Below are 16529 nucleotides of genomic sequence, written 5' to 3'. Positions count from 1 at the left end.
ATTTTTTTTTTTTTTCCCTGTATTCTGTATTGCTGGTAGTTTCTACTGTTACAATTTAGGTTTTAACAGAGATTGATCCAGAGTTCTTATTTCAAACCAGAGTGGCCAACCCACAGAAAATTCTTGTTTTTGTTATAAGTGGTATACCTTCATTCAAGAAAACTTGTTAAAACAATGCTGGATATTACTTTCAAATAAGAAGATTTATGATCATAACTTCTTTTGCAGACATTAACACACAGTGTTACGTATATTATTTCTGGGAAAACTCCACACAGTGTTACATTTTTTGTATATCAGATTTCACAGCTTACAATCTTGGAGAAGTCACTGAGAGTATATGATAAAATCCATGTAACTTTGTAAGTACATAATGATTATTTTTATTCATAGTAGAATTACGGAAGAGTTTCTTTACCAACAGATACTTTAGGCACTTCAGTGGACAAGATATTTTCTATGAGAGATTTCATGGAGAAAATATGAAGACGAAACATATGAAGTCCATATTTTTAATATTTATCCAAACTTTTTGATTTTTTTTCCTCTTTGAATCAAAGACACAAGGGGTAACATTCCAAGATTTCTTTACAGTACATCACTGGTTAGCTACACTGAATGAATGTGATAGTTACATAATATTGAAAGATGATAACTGATGCATTTCTGAAAAACAGAGAATAACATTTTTAAAAAAATGCAGTTTGCATGCAGCACGTGAAAGCATAATGGCTGGATTGGGTGTCTGGAATTATGGCAGAAATAAATGAGACTATATGACCAATAAATGTCTAAGTGTTCTATGCTGGCTAGTGTGCCTGTTAATGGGATGAAAAACCCCAAGTTTTTAGTGGCAGGGTCCCCTGCACTTCCACATGAGATCAAAGTATCAAAAAATAAATGTGCGGTAATTCTTCAGAATTAGCACTGCAGCTTTTGAAGAGTTACTTGTTGTAAACAGAACTGCTATTATTTTATTTGAATAAGCTGTAGAATAGTTATTACATTAGTTAACTGACCTGTTCTAATTTTGTATGTACGACTTTCAGCAGCATTCACAGATTAAGGAGTGAGTTTGTGTTTTTATGATTTTGTTCTTGTTTTCTGCAGTCACTGAGTTGTAAAATTTTTATTCATATAGTGGATGAAGTAAAACTATTTTAATATATTTAATGAAAATTAAGTTTATTTATGTTTTTTATTACATTTTTCTCCAGCTAGAATAATGTAAGCTAATTGCATTATTCTAGATATTCACAAACCTCTAAAATAAATATAAAGATTTATTTACTTTTTCTGTTTGTCTGCAAGTACAGCATGGTGCAAAAAAGCACCAAACTTCGACACCTCCCTTCAGTACACACTACGAGATATGCAGTTTGACTGCATGCACATTAATAGAAGAGCATGCATAGAGTTTACAACGTTACATTTAGCTGTAGCAATGGTGTTGATGTTGGAAGAAAAGTTGTTTATTGCTGAGCATTATTTTCATTCATATGGACTTGGTAGAGCATATGGTCCAAGCCTACAACATGTTTGGGAGCAGTTTGTTCATTGTTTCTGTAAGCATGTTCCAAGCAATAGTGTCATCATTGCCTTAATAGAGCAGTTCCGACGTACTGCAGTGTTCTGCCACAGTACAAAGGGCATTCGGAGAAATCATGAACTGTTAACATAAATGAAAATCATGGACATGTGCTGGAGCAAATGTTATTACAGTCTCTGAAATGTAATCAATGCTAAACAGTGGTAAAACTTGGAATACTGAGGCAGTCACTACAGAAAATCCTTAAGGAGCTGGGTGCCTTTTCATATGTCATTCAGGTGGGTCATTGTTTAACAGCAACAGATTATGCTGCATGGCAGGAATACTGTGCAGCATGGTGGCCAATGTCTATGAAGACCCATCCTTCCTCCATAATGTTTGGTTCTCAGACAAAGTGCATTTCCATCTAAGTGGTCATGTAAACAAACATATAGGTTTCTTGAGACCTGAATTTGTGCAAGAGAAACCTCTTTACAGTGAGAAGGTCACCACATGGCGTGTGTGTGTGTGTGTGTGTGATTTCCAGCCATGGCATAATTGGGCCCTACTTCATTGAAGAGGGTGGTGTAACTGCGACCTTAAATGCTACATCAAGAATGTGTTGGTTCTGTTCACCCAGGATTTGCATAGGATGTGTCATGCAGAAAACATTCCATTTCATGCACAGGTATTCCAACAGGATAGTGCAATCTGTCACACATCACATGGTTCTGAAGCCTATTTATCAGCACACTTCCCTGAGAGGCTTATTTCAAGGTTCACAGTATTCCCATACCCTTCACGTTCTCCTGATCTTACATCACTTGATGCCTTCATTTGGGGTATGTTGAAGGAAGAATGGGTATTCCACTATAACCTACATCAAACCTTGATGAATTAAGGGATAAAATTACATGGTATGTCCAACAGATGTCCCAACTCGTTCTCCAACATGACAGAGAACCTCCGCACGTACTACGAAACCCCTGTCTTGAAAGACAAGGTGCCTATTCTGGGCACATAATTTACTGTCATTAATGCTTTATTTGACCAAGATTCCACAAATAGCTGTGGATGTATATATCATCATCATGTGTAAACATAGTTTTTGTTAATAGCCTGTTTACGTTTTATTTATACTGAGTGTTAACTAAATGCACATTGCCAGCAGGACTAATTCTGAAGTATCATTTGAGGGGATGATTCTGAGTGCTTTAAGGCAGCAAATTTTTAAGTCTGCTCCTGGGTATGAAAGAAGAACACTGTTGCAAATTTATCATCATCAGTCTTGCTTCAGACTGATGATGATAAAATCAAAATAATGCCCCTTCTCAAATATTATGAGATGTCTCTGTTATAGGACTCATATCAATCACAAACATGCATAAATGAACTTGTCTCAGAGAAGAATGACATAATGTGACATTGATAATCCTCAAACAGTCCACTGCAAACCTTGGTTCATTGCATTAATGTGGATTTTTACCTACTGAGTAGCAGTGTCATAAATAGTTGTGATTTAACAGCTTGTAAGTACAAATATTTCTGATTATTGCAACAACAATCAAGATATAAAACTTTTTTTTTTTTTTGCATCAAAATAATTCTCAGTTAATTTGAGTAAAGATCTAAAATAATTACAACGAGGCACAATTTTACTGTCTTCCCCTGCCTTTATCCTCCTTGTTGAACTTTATTTCCTAGTCTCGACAAGTAAGAAATGATGAACTCAACACTTTCAGGAGTAGGTATGAAGTTACCAAAAAATAGTGAAACCTGAAAATAAACAATAAACAAAAAGAAATATATTAATTAGTTCTGCAAACAAAATAAGAAAATAGCTCTAACACTTTGGTATCAACAATAAGTTCTGATATTAGATTTAGAAGAAAAAAAATTGCTAGAGAACTGGAAGGAGACCTCCACATAAATTGTAAAGAATTGACTGGACTTCTGACTCAATGTAAATCCATGTGGTGTGTGTGTACTTTTATTGGGTAACTATGTGGATAATGAATGAATTAATGAGGATGGGAAAGCAATTAAACACTTAGCAAGCTAAATTATATTCTACAGTGGCTTAAACCACAGACGGCAGTATTACACTAAAAAAATTTTTTAAAAAGAACAATTTTTTTTTTTTTTTGTGAATTCTCCAAAAGAAAGGTTGTAAACTTATAGTGCCTACTGTATTTACTCAAATATAACTCATACTTTTTCTCAAAAAATGAAAATTAAAAAATCACGGTGCGAGATATATGCAGGGATTTTAGGAAACTCAAGTTTTTCGGGAAAAAAATTAAATTGACATTTATAATTAAATTCTCAGTATTCATTATAATTTATAATTGCTCACATTATTTATAAAATGAGTGAATTTAAATTTTACTTATCAACGTTATTTGCACAATCGGCTGCTCATTTTCATCACGCGATATATTTGAATCTTTAACAACAATGTTTCTATAATTAAATTAAACAGTTTCATTATTGCTTGTCCTTTTATCATTTTGGAATCATAAGATCACCATGATTTAAAAAAAAAACAACAACTGAAAATGGGCATGACTTACCAAATCAAAATTACATCCTGAAATTACTTCACTCAGGTTAAGTAGAATCTCCTATCGCTACTTCCAGTCTCAAGAACGGTTCCTTGTGTGGACTGTCAAGGTTATCTACCCAAATAGCATCATTGTCGCTCCAAGCCAGGGCATTAGAGATGCCAGTTTTTAAAAAACACTTGGCAATTATTCCTGGTGAAATCATTTCCCAAGCTCTCAAAATCTAGTTGCACAACAGTTCTAATGATGGTCTCTTAATCTTCCCTGCCAGAGTCAGGTCATAGCTGTCAAATGCCATCCACTCCATGTAGAATTTTTGTACGTAGTTAGTTCTTGAATGGTTTGTTGATAGATACATCCAAGGGCTGTAGACAAGGTGTAAGACCATTAGGAATAATGGCCACATCGGTCTTCACATCCAAAAGTTGCTTTGCTATTTCAGGTCCTAAGTGTCTGTGGAAACTATCCCACACAAGGAGAGCCAGGCATCAAAATAAGGCCCCATGCCCCCCAAGCTGTTTTAATCCAATCTTGAACCATTGTAGTGTCCGTTCATCCTTTTTCATAAACCCTTACATGAATTCCAAGGGGAAATTTCTCCTTCGGCATTGTTTTACATTTAAATATTACGTAAGGAAGAAACTTTCTTCTATCTCCAGTAAATGGAGATGGAAGAAATGATGATGCATTATTTTTCACTTCCAGATGTGCATATTATCACGTTTTTTTCACCTTAATGCTCTCACTCCTACGTTTCCTCAATGACTGCTTCCATCCCTATACATATGATTGGCTGTATTAACAAAAGATCGCATGACTCAACAACAAAGGCAAGCTGATGATTGCTGAGTTGAAATGCTGACCCTCTTCAATCGAATTACAAAATATCTGAAACTGCCATAACACTCACTATCTATTTCTTAAAGTTTAAAACTTTTTTCATGTATGAGGAATATGTGAAACTTTTTAATTTCTCTTTTCGTAAAGTAAAATCAGGAGTGTGAGATATACTCGAGGGCAAGTTATATTCAGTAAATACGGTAAGTAACAAGAGTGGGCTAAGGTTTGCTTTTTTTTTTTTTTATACTTTTTATTTATTTTTTGTATAATCCAAAAACTTACTTGAGAAACCAAACATGGAACTATTAAAGCCACTTCAGAACTTCAAATAAGCAATAAACAGAGCAATGGTCTCAACAGCAGGTGATGAAATTCACCTACCACCCAAGAACATTCAAAACATATTCATGTCTGTAGTGGAATTGAAACACATGATCTACTGGGTGGGGAGCAGTGATGCTATTCTACTTGGCCAACCAGACTGGCTGTAATCAAATATAGTACTAAATATTCAAAAAATAAATAAATTATATAAAATTTTGATAAACACTATCAAAATGTTAGATTTTAGAAGGAACCTAAAGATATTACAGTTCAACTGTACAAAATCTTGATTAGGATGCACATTGAGTGATTTTATGATCAATCTAGCGGGGTACTCTTTGAGGAGATAAAATGATTTTCAAGGGTCACAAAGGGCATGTATGAAATGTTGGGTATGATGACAGCCTGAGAGAATGCCATATGCAAAGACTGGTGGACAGGAGGATGAGAGTTTTGAATGAGATATAAGATGCACCGACTAATGCAAAGGAGATTTTTCAGAATGGATGAAGGATGGCAGAACAAGAGGCTATCACTCAAAGCTGTATAAAGAGGTTACAAGCAAATGGAATGGGTAGTACGTTTTTTTGCATGAAGAGTAGCATTCATTGCCCATGTGTAGTAAGTGGAAACGGAATTGAAACAGAAAATGCATTTAAGTTATGACTTGGTAGATAGAATATCTTACAGTAGGGTTAGCCCATGATGTCATACATCAAAGCCATCATCCCACAATGATATCTTTGACTTTGTGAAGTCTGATTATAGACTTTAACACTAAATTCAAGACTAGATTTCAAGATTAAATAAATTTCATTCAGATCTTCTTTTTACACTTTGAGAATAAATAAATTTGTATGACTCAGCTTAATTTTTCTCATCTCTTTTTTTAGGCACATTTTGCAAAATGTATCTGCCTGTTTACATGCACATTATTCCAGGGCTACTGACTGGAAATAATGTGTAATTTGAAATAATATAGAATTTTATACTGAAATTTGATATTCGAAATTCTTACAAAATTTGTAGCATCATTTCAATTTTTATTTCAGTTACACCATTTATAGGGCCACAAAGGGGAACATAAGTCAAAATTACATCCTGAAATTACTCTCAGGTTAAGTAAAATTTAATAAAATTTGGGAAATATGATGTATAGAAGATCCATGTGGTTCAATTTTTGAACTATGAAGAGTAGTGCAGATCTTGATACCTCACAAGAAGATTTGAATAGATTGAGTGAAGGGGAAACAAAGATGGAAAAGGATCTAAAATTTAGAAGATACTGCCAAAATTGTGAGGATTACACAAATTCTGGGAATGATGTAGAAGATATTGACTTATAGAAGTAAGGAGATTCTTGTTCCATTGTATTAAGGCACTGATTAGGCCACACATGGACTACTGTGCTCAGATGGTCACCTGGTTTTTAAAAAGGACAAAGAGATGTTGGAGAAGGTCCAGAGGTGACTGACTAAGGTAGTTTCTGATCTCTGTAATGTTGAATATGAAGAAAGTTTAAGAAGATGCAATTTACAGAGTCTAGTGGATGATATGATAGTGACATACAAGTTGGTAAGGAGTTGTTGTAGGATCAATGTTGAAGAGATTTTTTATAAAATGGTGGGAGATCAGGGGAGAACAAGAGGTCATCCCTGAAGCTATATAAGGAGGATGTGAACAAGGGAGTGAGAAGCAGGTTTTTTGCATGCAGAGAATTTGAATGTGTTTAAGGGATGGCGTGATGAGCTGTGAGCTATATCAAATGGACCTCCTAGATGAGTCCTTGAATTCATGAAGTCATAGTGTAATAATAATATTATGTTGGCCTTGCCAAAACTTTCTTAAATGCCAATAATGTTAAGTTCCTTTCTAATATCTTAATTTATAATATGATTCTTCCAGTGATGCCATGTGTTGACTGCTCTACTTTTGCTCAGAAATCATATATCTGTGGTTTCTAGTCTTTAATCAACTGTTTTTATTTCTAAAGTCAACTCTCAGATCCATAAGTAAAAACTGGCTTGCTGTCTTGCATACTGCTGGTTTAGTGTTTTGGGTAATTTACATCTAATTCCATGTAAATTTATTCAACTGGCTACTCAACCATTTCCATATTTTAATTTACCATCTTAACTAAAAACTGTGACTATGTCATCTTCATCATAAGTCATTTTCTGTCCACTGCTGGATGAAGGCCTTCCTCAAAGTCCTCCATTCAATTCTAGCTTGAGCTTTTCTATGCACTGAATTCCAGTCATTTCTTTAATCTCATCCTCCTATTGTCTCTTTAGTTTTCCTATAGTTCTCTTTACATCTCTGGAATGCCATTCAACTTCGTCCATTTTTGAGTGTTACTTCTTACAATATGACTGCTCATTGTCATTTGGATCTTTTAATGGCTGTTATAATGTCTCTCACGCTAGTATGAGTTCTTATCTAAGTATTGTGCTTTCTATCTAGAATGGTAATACCGAGTAATGATCATTCTATTTTCCTCTGGGCAATCCTCAACATGTTGGTTAAATTTTTTAATCAAAGTCCACATTTCACTTTCATATGCCAAGACTGGAAGCATACAACTGTCAAATTTTTCTTTTACAGCAGATCAGGATGTTTCCTTTGAGTGCTTCACACTGTTTTCTATAAACCATCCAATGTGCCTATGTAGCTGTAATATTTTATTGGTTTTACATCCTCTGTCCAAAAAGAAACCGAACTTTTTGAAAATAGAAGAAACTAGTGGCACCACCTGTTGTATCTTTTTGTTGTCGAAAGTGGCAACCTTCATTAGAATTGTGTCAACTGTTTATGACATTTGTTTCATTAGAAACAGAGTTATAGTGCCAAGAGTGACAGTGTGTTTTGACGAACGGTCGGTGGTCATGATATTCATGCCATATGCGACGAATTCTTGCTATCAATTGCTTCAAAACTTCCGAGATAAAACTCACCATTGACTGTTTGGCCAGGTGAATAAATTCTTTGTGGATAATGCCCTTGGAATCGTAGAAACAAATCAGCATTGTCTTTACTTTTGACTTCTCCAAGCGACTTTTTTTTTGGATGCCCCTCTTCTGGTGGTCTCCACTCAGCACTCTGTTTCAGGCTCATACTCAAAACACCACGTTATGCAACAGTAATGATCGTTTCAAGGAAGTTTGAATCCTTATGAGCGGTTTTAATGAGGTCCTTGCAGTGTTCAATTTGATCCATTTTTTGGTCGTCGGTCAACTTCTGGGGAACAAATCGTGAATTCAATTTACGAAGGCCCAAATTCTTGGTTAAAATGTGCACAGTTGATTTTGGAATCCTCAATCAATCTCACAGACGATTTCAGATTTTCTTTGATGAAATCACGCACTTTTTGGATTTTAACTTTGCTCAGTCCAGTTTTTGGATGGCTGGGCTTTTCATCATCCTCATGCATCTCACGACCACTTTGAAATCGCTTAAACCACTCATAAACTTGAGTACGGGATAAGCATTCATCGCAGTATGCTTTTTGAAGCATTTGATGCATTTCGGTAAAACTTTTACCAAGTTTAACACAAAAGTCAATCGCAGATCCCTGTTTGAAACTCATTTTCCGACTGTTCGTCAAAACACACTGTCACTCTTGGAACTATAACTCGGCTTCTAATGAAACAAATGTCATAAACAGTTGACACAACACTAATGAACGTTGCCGATTTCGACAACAAAAAGATACAACAGGTGGTGCCACTAGTTTCTTCAATTTTTGAAGAGTTCAGTTTCTTTTTGACAGAGGGTGTACATGCACTGGCTGGTTTGAGGCTATTTTGAGTGCAAATGTGTAATTTGAAGATAGGTGATTTTTTAGTTATTTGGTGTTTTTTTAGATTAGTTAGTGTGAAAATCTATATTATTGTTGTTTTCAGAACAACAGAATGGCATTGAAAACTAAAGATAATGATAACATAGAATCTGGAAATGAGAACTTTTATATTGATGACACAAATAAAGAAAAATAGGTATATGAAATTTTCAGATTAAAAGTAATTAGTATTAGAAATTCAAACCAGGGAGTTAGAGAGAGAAAGCAGAGAACTGTTTACAAAAACTAAGACAGGAAAAGAAAAATAAAGAGAACAATAAGAGGGAGGAAAGCATGGAAATTCATAATTAACAATGAATAATAATAATAATTAAGGTAAGTCAATTAGAATACATAACTAAAAAACAAAGTAAAATGGTAGGGTGATTCAATAATTTTAAATCTGCCCTGCAGAACGAAGTCATAGCATTGAGCTTTCCAGGAGCTAAAATAAAGGATACAATGAATGGAATATCTGATCAGATACTACACGAACGGCTGTTGCATAAACTAGAGAATATGGGACTGGAATATAAGCTATTGACTTAGATAAGTAGGTGACTGACAGACAGGTATCAGAAAATGGTATATGGAGGATGTGAATCTGCCAGATTTAAAGTGATCAGTGTCACAGAGATCAGCCCTTGGACCACTGATAGGAGTCATTCAATTGTTTTCTGATGATGGAAAATAGACAAGATAAGACTGGGATTCTACTGATATATTCAGCAGGGTGATTTGAATAGGCTGGAAATGTAGGCAAATGATAATGGCTATCAATTCAATGTTAGTAACCATAAAGTTATGCACTTTGGAATGAAGAGATACCCAGTGGCATATTATGTTGGTGGAATTATGTTTGGAGTAACTGATGAGCTAGAGTTCTTGGAGGTTTGGTGAATAGGCAGTTGAAGTTCAATGGTCAGATAGCAAAGGTTACAAATACAACTCAGAGAATAACTGATGTTAAAAGAACATTCACATATTATTATTATTATACAGGCACTTCCATGGAGTCCGAAAAACTCGTCACAGGAGATCCAATCTATCTACAAAATCTATCATACCTCTCCTTGAACTCATTAACAAACAAAGCACTCACAAATGACTCTCGCAACCCATTCCACTCATTCACCACTCTCCAAGCAAAAAAAGAATCCTAGTATTCACCTCCCACTGACCACACCTTTATTCAACTTCCTTGGATGATCCCTTGTTCTAGTTCCTCAAGACAAGTGCTGAAACATTTCCCCTGCATCTATCCTATGAAATCCTTTAAGCAACTTAAATGTTTCTATCATATCCCTCCTTTTTTCTCAGATCAACCAACTTCTGCAATCCATACACCTTCAATTTATCCTCATAGGGAACATTCCACAGGCCACTCACCTCTAAATCCTCTACACCACTTCCTCATCCTAAGAAATCCAGAGGGACCAGAGTTGAGCACAGTAATCCAGATGTGGGCATATCAAGGCCTTATAAAGAGGAATTATAACTTCCTTATTTCTACTTGTTGATGTGTTCTTCACTAGCCAAGTAATCTTATTGGCCACCTCAGCAACATGTCCTCTAAATTTTAACTGTCTACCACCATCCTCAAATCTCTAGCTTCATCCATTTCCTACAGTACAGTGCCATCAATGTGATACACAGCTTTTATTATTATTATTCAGGCCTCTATGAAGTCAAAAGACTCATCCCAGGAGCTCCAACCACCCTCCATACAAAGAAACCACTTCTCACCCTCTTACTCACAGCTTCCTTTCGTAACTTCCAGGGATGGCCCCTTGTCATCACTCCTTCCCGCTGTTCAACCAAGCAAAAGAACTTCCCATGTCAACCCTATAATCATCTCTCAACAGTTTAAAAGTCTCAATCATATCACCTCTCCTTCTTCTATCCATTAAACTCTGCTGTCTACATTCCCTCAGCTGATCCTCATAATTAACATTGTACAGTTCTGAAACCATCTTTGTTATCTGCCTTTGTACCCTTTCTGCAGTTAATTTATCCCCTTCAAATCCTGGGGACCAAATCTGAGAACAATAGTCTATGCATGGTCTGATCAGGGTCTTATACAATGGAATGTTAACTCTTTTATCTCTGCAGGTCAGCATCCTTCTCATTATTGCAGCAATCCTCTGTGTTACTTTCCCCACCTTTGCAATATGTCCCCTGAATTCAGGTTTCTATCAATCATCAACCCCAGATCTCTTGTCTCCCCTACTTCCTCCACGATAGCTCCTCCAATCGAGTATGCAGCATCCAATCGATGTGTCCCAAACCTCAAGACCTTACTTTTGCTGCATTAAACTGACTCCTCCATTCATTTACCCATCTGTCTAGCTTATTCAAATCCTCTTGCAGAGCTACCACATTTGCACTATTACTAATAACCCTTCCCAGCTTCACATCATCTGCAAACAACTGAATATCCCCCTGCAATCCACTGACAATGTCATTGATATAAAGGTTAAACAATATAGGTCCCAGTACTGAGTCCTGTGGGACCCCACTTGTAACCCTCTGCATCCTTGAAACTGCCCCACTATAAACTCCCTGACCTATCAGACAGCCAATCCTGAATCCAGTTGACCAACCTGACATCCAAACCCATGTGCTGCAACTTAAATATCAGCTTATCATGAGGCACACTGTCAAATGCCTTCGCTAAATCCAAGAAAATGGCAGAATATGCCTTTCTCTCATCTACTGCTCTTGTAACTTTATTATAAAAGGCTAGCATATTACTAAAACAGGAGTGCCCCATGTTGACTCTCACAGATAACATTACCCTCATCTGCCCAATGCTGTATACGGTCCCTCACTAATTTCTCCAAGATCTTAACAATTACTGATGACACAAAAAACTGACCTATAATTAGACACTTCCAGTCTGCTACCGCTCTTAATTGCACTATCTTACCTTCCTTCCATTCCCTGGGCAGCTAGCCAGACTTCATTGAAAAGCCAGGTTAAAGGAACTTCAGTTCCTTAGCACATTCTCTCAAAACTCATGGTGAAATACTCTTGTCCCACAGCTTTACTAACATGCAGGGTACTCAGTATTTGGAACACACTTTCCTCCTGCACCTCTAAACCTGCCCTATCCCTCTAGTATTAAAATTTACTCCTCCAGGATGAAATACATTAATAAAGTGTTCATTGAACAATTCCACTGTCCTCTGCATCAGTCACTCTATTCCCATTTTTATCTCACAATGTCATTCTTCCACAATCATTTCTCCTGGCCACACAGCTAAAAAATTTCGTAGGATTTTCTTTCAGATCTTTGGGCCAATCTTTTCTCATATTCTAGTTTTGCCTTCCTTACCATACTAGTCACTCTCCTGGCCTGTGTCTTATATTCTTCATGCATCTGCTCTTCACCTGTCTCCTTATATCTCTTCCATAGCCTCTTTTTCACATGCGGTTCCTGTTTAATATTGTTTGTCATCCACTTTAGACCAAATTGTGCCCTCTTCTTCACTTGGAATACAGCTTACTATTGCTGCTAACAAATATTCCTTCACAATTTCCCAAGCACTAATCTAGTGCTTGGGAAAATGATCCCAGCTTGTAATCTATTTATCCTAAAATGCATCATCACTTTACATTTCTCGACATTAAACTGACACCCATTAACTTTTTCCCATACTGATAGCCTATTTAAATCTTCTTGCAACTCTCCACATTACCTTTATTAACTAATCTACCTAATTTTGCATCATCAGCAAACAACTGAGTATTACCTTTCAGGTTATTTCCTATATCATTTATGTACAAATTAAACAGCAATGTTCCCAGCACTGAACCTTGTGGTACACCACGTCACCTGTTTTTGCCTTGATTCTGCTCCTCCATATACCACTTTTTGATATCTGTCCAGCAGCCACACTCTTAACCAAATACAACTGCCTGGACCACTCTGTACAAATTCGACTAAAGTCTCCTTGGTTCTGAGGAAATAAAAAAGCTGCAGAAAGGCTGTAAAGAAGAGTTACAAAAATGATATGGAGATTACGGAACATAGATTACGAGGATAGATTGAGAGAATCTGGACTGAAGTCCATAAACTTCTGCGAGTGTTTCATAGGATATTCTGTTTATTTTTGATGTTTGACTTTTTATTGCCATACCAAATATACTAAAGCACTTATTCCAATTAGGTACAGAGTCCCAAAGACTTTATACTGGATTTATTTACTAGTACACTGTAAAAATATTTATGTAGCTCCATAAAGACAAGGCATTTTTACATAAAATTTTACCAAGGTCAAGCCAAGTAAGAACTGTAACCTGTACATAGATGTTTGTTAAATGTAAATAATCCTTATGGGAATTGTTATGCTCTCTACCAAATAAGGGAATATTCTAGAAGGTGTAGGATTAAGGCAATACCTTTCACTAGTAAACAGTGTATTTTTAGCTCCTTATAAAGACATTAAATTGTGTGTGTGTATTCCATATGGAAACACTCAAGGTCAGTGCTAGGTGGACTGACAAAAGCTTCAAACAAATGTCCACTGCCAGAACGAATAGGATTTGGGGAGTGTTGGAGAAAAACAATGGAAGGGTCAGTCAGAGAAAGGGATCAAGGGTTTTCACCAAAATGTTCAGGGATTCCATATCTCTGTGCAAGGATTTGAAAGCGAGTGAATAAAAGGCGTTGGCAAAAAGATCAATGGAGTGATTCGGTTCCAGAAGTTTTCATCAGTGACCCAGAGATCGTTGGTCAGTCGGCAGGAAGTCGTTGGCAGTTATCAGTCAGATGCACGCCATCGGGAGTGCGACTTCTGGAGAAAGTATGCCAGAGGCCTAAAGGAAGGATGAGAGGAGCCGATCTGCCAGGCAATGAATAGACCCCTGATGACAACTCTACGCTGGGAGCTATAGTCCAAGGAGAAGGAATCTTCAAGCGGAAGGAAATTACTCCGTAAACCAAAGAACCTCCGCCTGTGTCCCGGGAAGATACTGACTCTGCAGGCCGTCAACAAGTCTATCGCCGGCACAAGCAGGGAGCGAAAACCTGACACCGAAGAAAAAGGAACAGAGTTCCAGTGTGAAGCCAGATCAATAGAGGGTAGTCACCACCAAAGTGAGTATCTGTTTTTCTAATTTTTCTTCGAGTTTTTAAGGGACCTTTTATTAGTGGACTGTAAAGTAGAGGCTGATTCAAAATAGGCATAATTAACAGTTAAAGATTAGAAGTTAAATAATTGTCAGGAATTTGCATGTGAAATACGTCACAATGCAACTGTTTGTCAAATTGGTGAAATTTGACTATAGAGTATTCCTAGCATAAAAAGAAAGGAGCGTTTGTGTATAAAAGATATGGTCTATGTGCTCAATATTTAAGAGTTAACAGTTAAGTAACATGTACCAATGCTCAGCATAAATTATTTGTGTTCTAATAGGAAACCTAGTTAATTATGTGATATAATTTGTGTGATAAAATACAGGAATTTAACTAATTGATTTATACAGATCTGAATTGAGATGCTTTATTCTATTACTGCAAGCTTAGTGTAAATTGTTTTATGTGAATTAAATTTGTTGTTTAAATATTAATAGAGTGTCGCCTGATATTTAATTCTTTGATGCACTGTTTTCAAAAACAACCGAGCTTGTGAGCAGGGAAGATAGATAATTAATACAAAATTAAAGTAAAGTGGAAGCCACGACTGTATATAAGTGCAAGGAAGGATATCTACCGAAAGTAGTAATATTTAATGCCATAAAAGGAACTCCTGAGGCGCAGTCACTAATTCAAATAAATATCTAAAGATCCTTGGCATAAAAATAGGAATACTGGAGGTAAAATATAAGGACCAGAAGGGCATAAGTTTAAAGTTAATAGAGGTATATAAGGAAACAAGACAATATTAAAGATTTAGGAATTGACATAAGGATAAAGATAATATTGTAGGAGTAAGAAAGAAATTTATATAAAGATAAGGGAAGAAACAACAAAAGACGAAAGAGGAGAATACAGAAGCAACTACCAAAAAAATTAAAAACCATGTGACACACCAAATTTACAATACCATCATCAACATATTGTGCTGAGATGAATATTTCAAATTTTGTTATCAGATTTAATAAGATTTCCCTTATATATTCCAAATGGATGTCAAATAACAGCGGAAATGGTGTGCACCATTATCTTATACCTGATTTTACATCAAACCATTTTCTTATATCATCTTCAGTTGCTGAATTAAGTACAAGCTATATACTGCTATATATAATGCACCATTTGTGCCAAATAATCATTGCATTTTGAACATCTTTTCTTTTTGCACCTTATTATGTCCCTTTTCTAGGTATACAAAACAGAAATCCTTATATTCCCATGGTTTCTTGACTATTTGTGTTAAAGAAATAAAAAAAAGGTCTGATAACCCTTCTTTAGCATGAATCTAGCCTGTTTTTCCCCCCAGTATATCTTTTACAATTCTTCTTAGCTTCTTGTCAGGTATGGTTGCTTAAATCTTACCTAGGACATTCAGTAGTAGGGAAATTCCTCTGTAATTCTCATATCAGTTTCATTTTCCTTTTTTTAAACATAGGTGCTTACTGTGAGATCTCTCTTACAATTATTTGAATGCAATCTTATAACCAGGCTTTCTGAATGAATTAAATCATTTACATCCTAGAAAGCAAGCAAACATGATTCTGCCAGTATAGCAGAATGGTCATTAACTCTCGTGAAGGTGAACCTTTATGAGAATATATGATGTCTCTTGCTTTAGCATGAAATGATGCAATAAGTTTTTGTACCTGGTGATAATGTTGCATAAGAATATGTTGCTTTCTCATTCATGTAGCAACAACTGTTGGCAAATGCCTAACCACTTCTTTTCCATTTCACAATAGCCATTTCAGAAAACCATGACATGCCCGAATCTGAAATTAGCAGTTACTGACTGCCAGGGCTCAACAAATATGCTTGCCAGTGACGAGTACATTTTGCTAGCTGGCAAAAAATAAAATATTTTTATTTAATAAAAAGTAACTTTCTAAACAAAATCTTTTTTTGCTTAGAAACTTAAGGAACTTTAGTAACTTCAGGAAAACACAGAAGAATATGCATAATATAAAAGACTAACAAAAATTAATGTAAAGCATTACTGTATATCATTTAATGAAATTAACAACATTTGTTAATAAATAAAAATTATTTACTTATTATTCTATATTTTGTCAAAGTCAAATAGGCATCGTTAGGGATTAATACACTTGTATTAGACACGTGCACACAGGCAAACTTCAGTAACAAAGATGAAAAAACCCAGAGAAACACAAGTAGACCTAAAGTCCTTCAATTACACCACCTATTGGCTTTGGTTAGGTATTCCTGGTCATTGGAGCTGCAGCTGATTCAGGGAAAAGATTCTTAAACTTGAATTTGCTTTGGTGGCGTAAGGTG

At 35.8% G+C, this 16529-nt stretch overlaps 1 protein-coding gene across 2 annotated transcripts in view; it reads right to left on the bottom strand.

The window, feature by feature from the left end:
- Positions 1-498: 498 nt before the first annotated feature.
- LOC150107347 (organic cation transporter protein-like) overlaps positions 499-16529 on the bottom strand; it is a 287152-nt gene continuing 271121 nt past the window's right edge. For both annotated transcript variants that reach the window (XM_090391214.1, XM_090391215.1), the window contains exon 12: positions 499-3304. The gene's annotated coding sequence lies outside the window, so the exon portion shown is untranslated. The remainder of the gene's footprint in view (positions 3305-16529) is intronic.

Source organism: Typopeltis vanoorti, chromosome 4, assembly GCF_054136105.1.
Source record: "Typopeltis vanoorti isolate ZY-2024b chromosome 4, IOZ_Tvanoo_1.0, whole genome shotgun sequence".
Taxonomy (NCBI): Eukaryota; Metazoa; Arthropoda; class Arachnida; order Uropygi; family Thelyphonidae; genus Typopeltis; species Typopeltis vanoorti.
The sequence above is the reverse complement of the archived record's forward strand: the minus strand, read 5'-3'. Positions and strand labels throughout refer to the sequence as shown.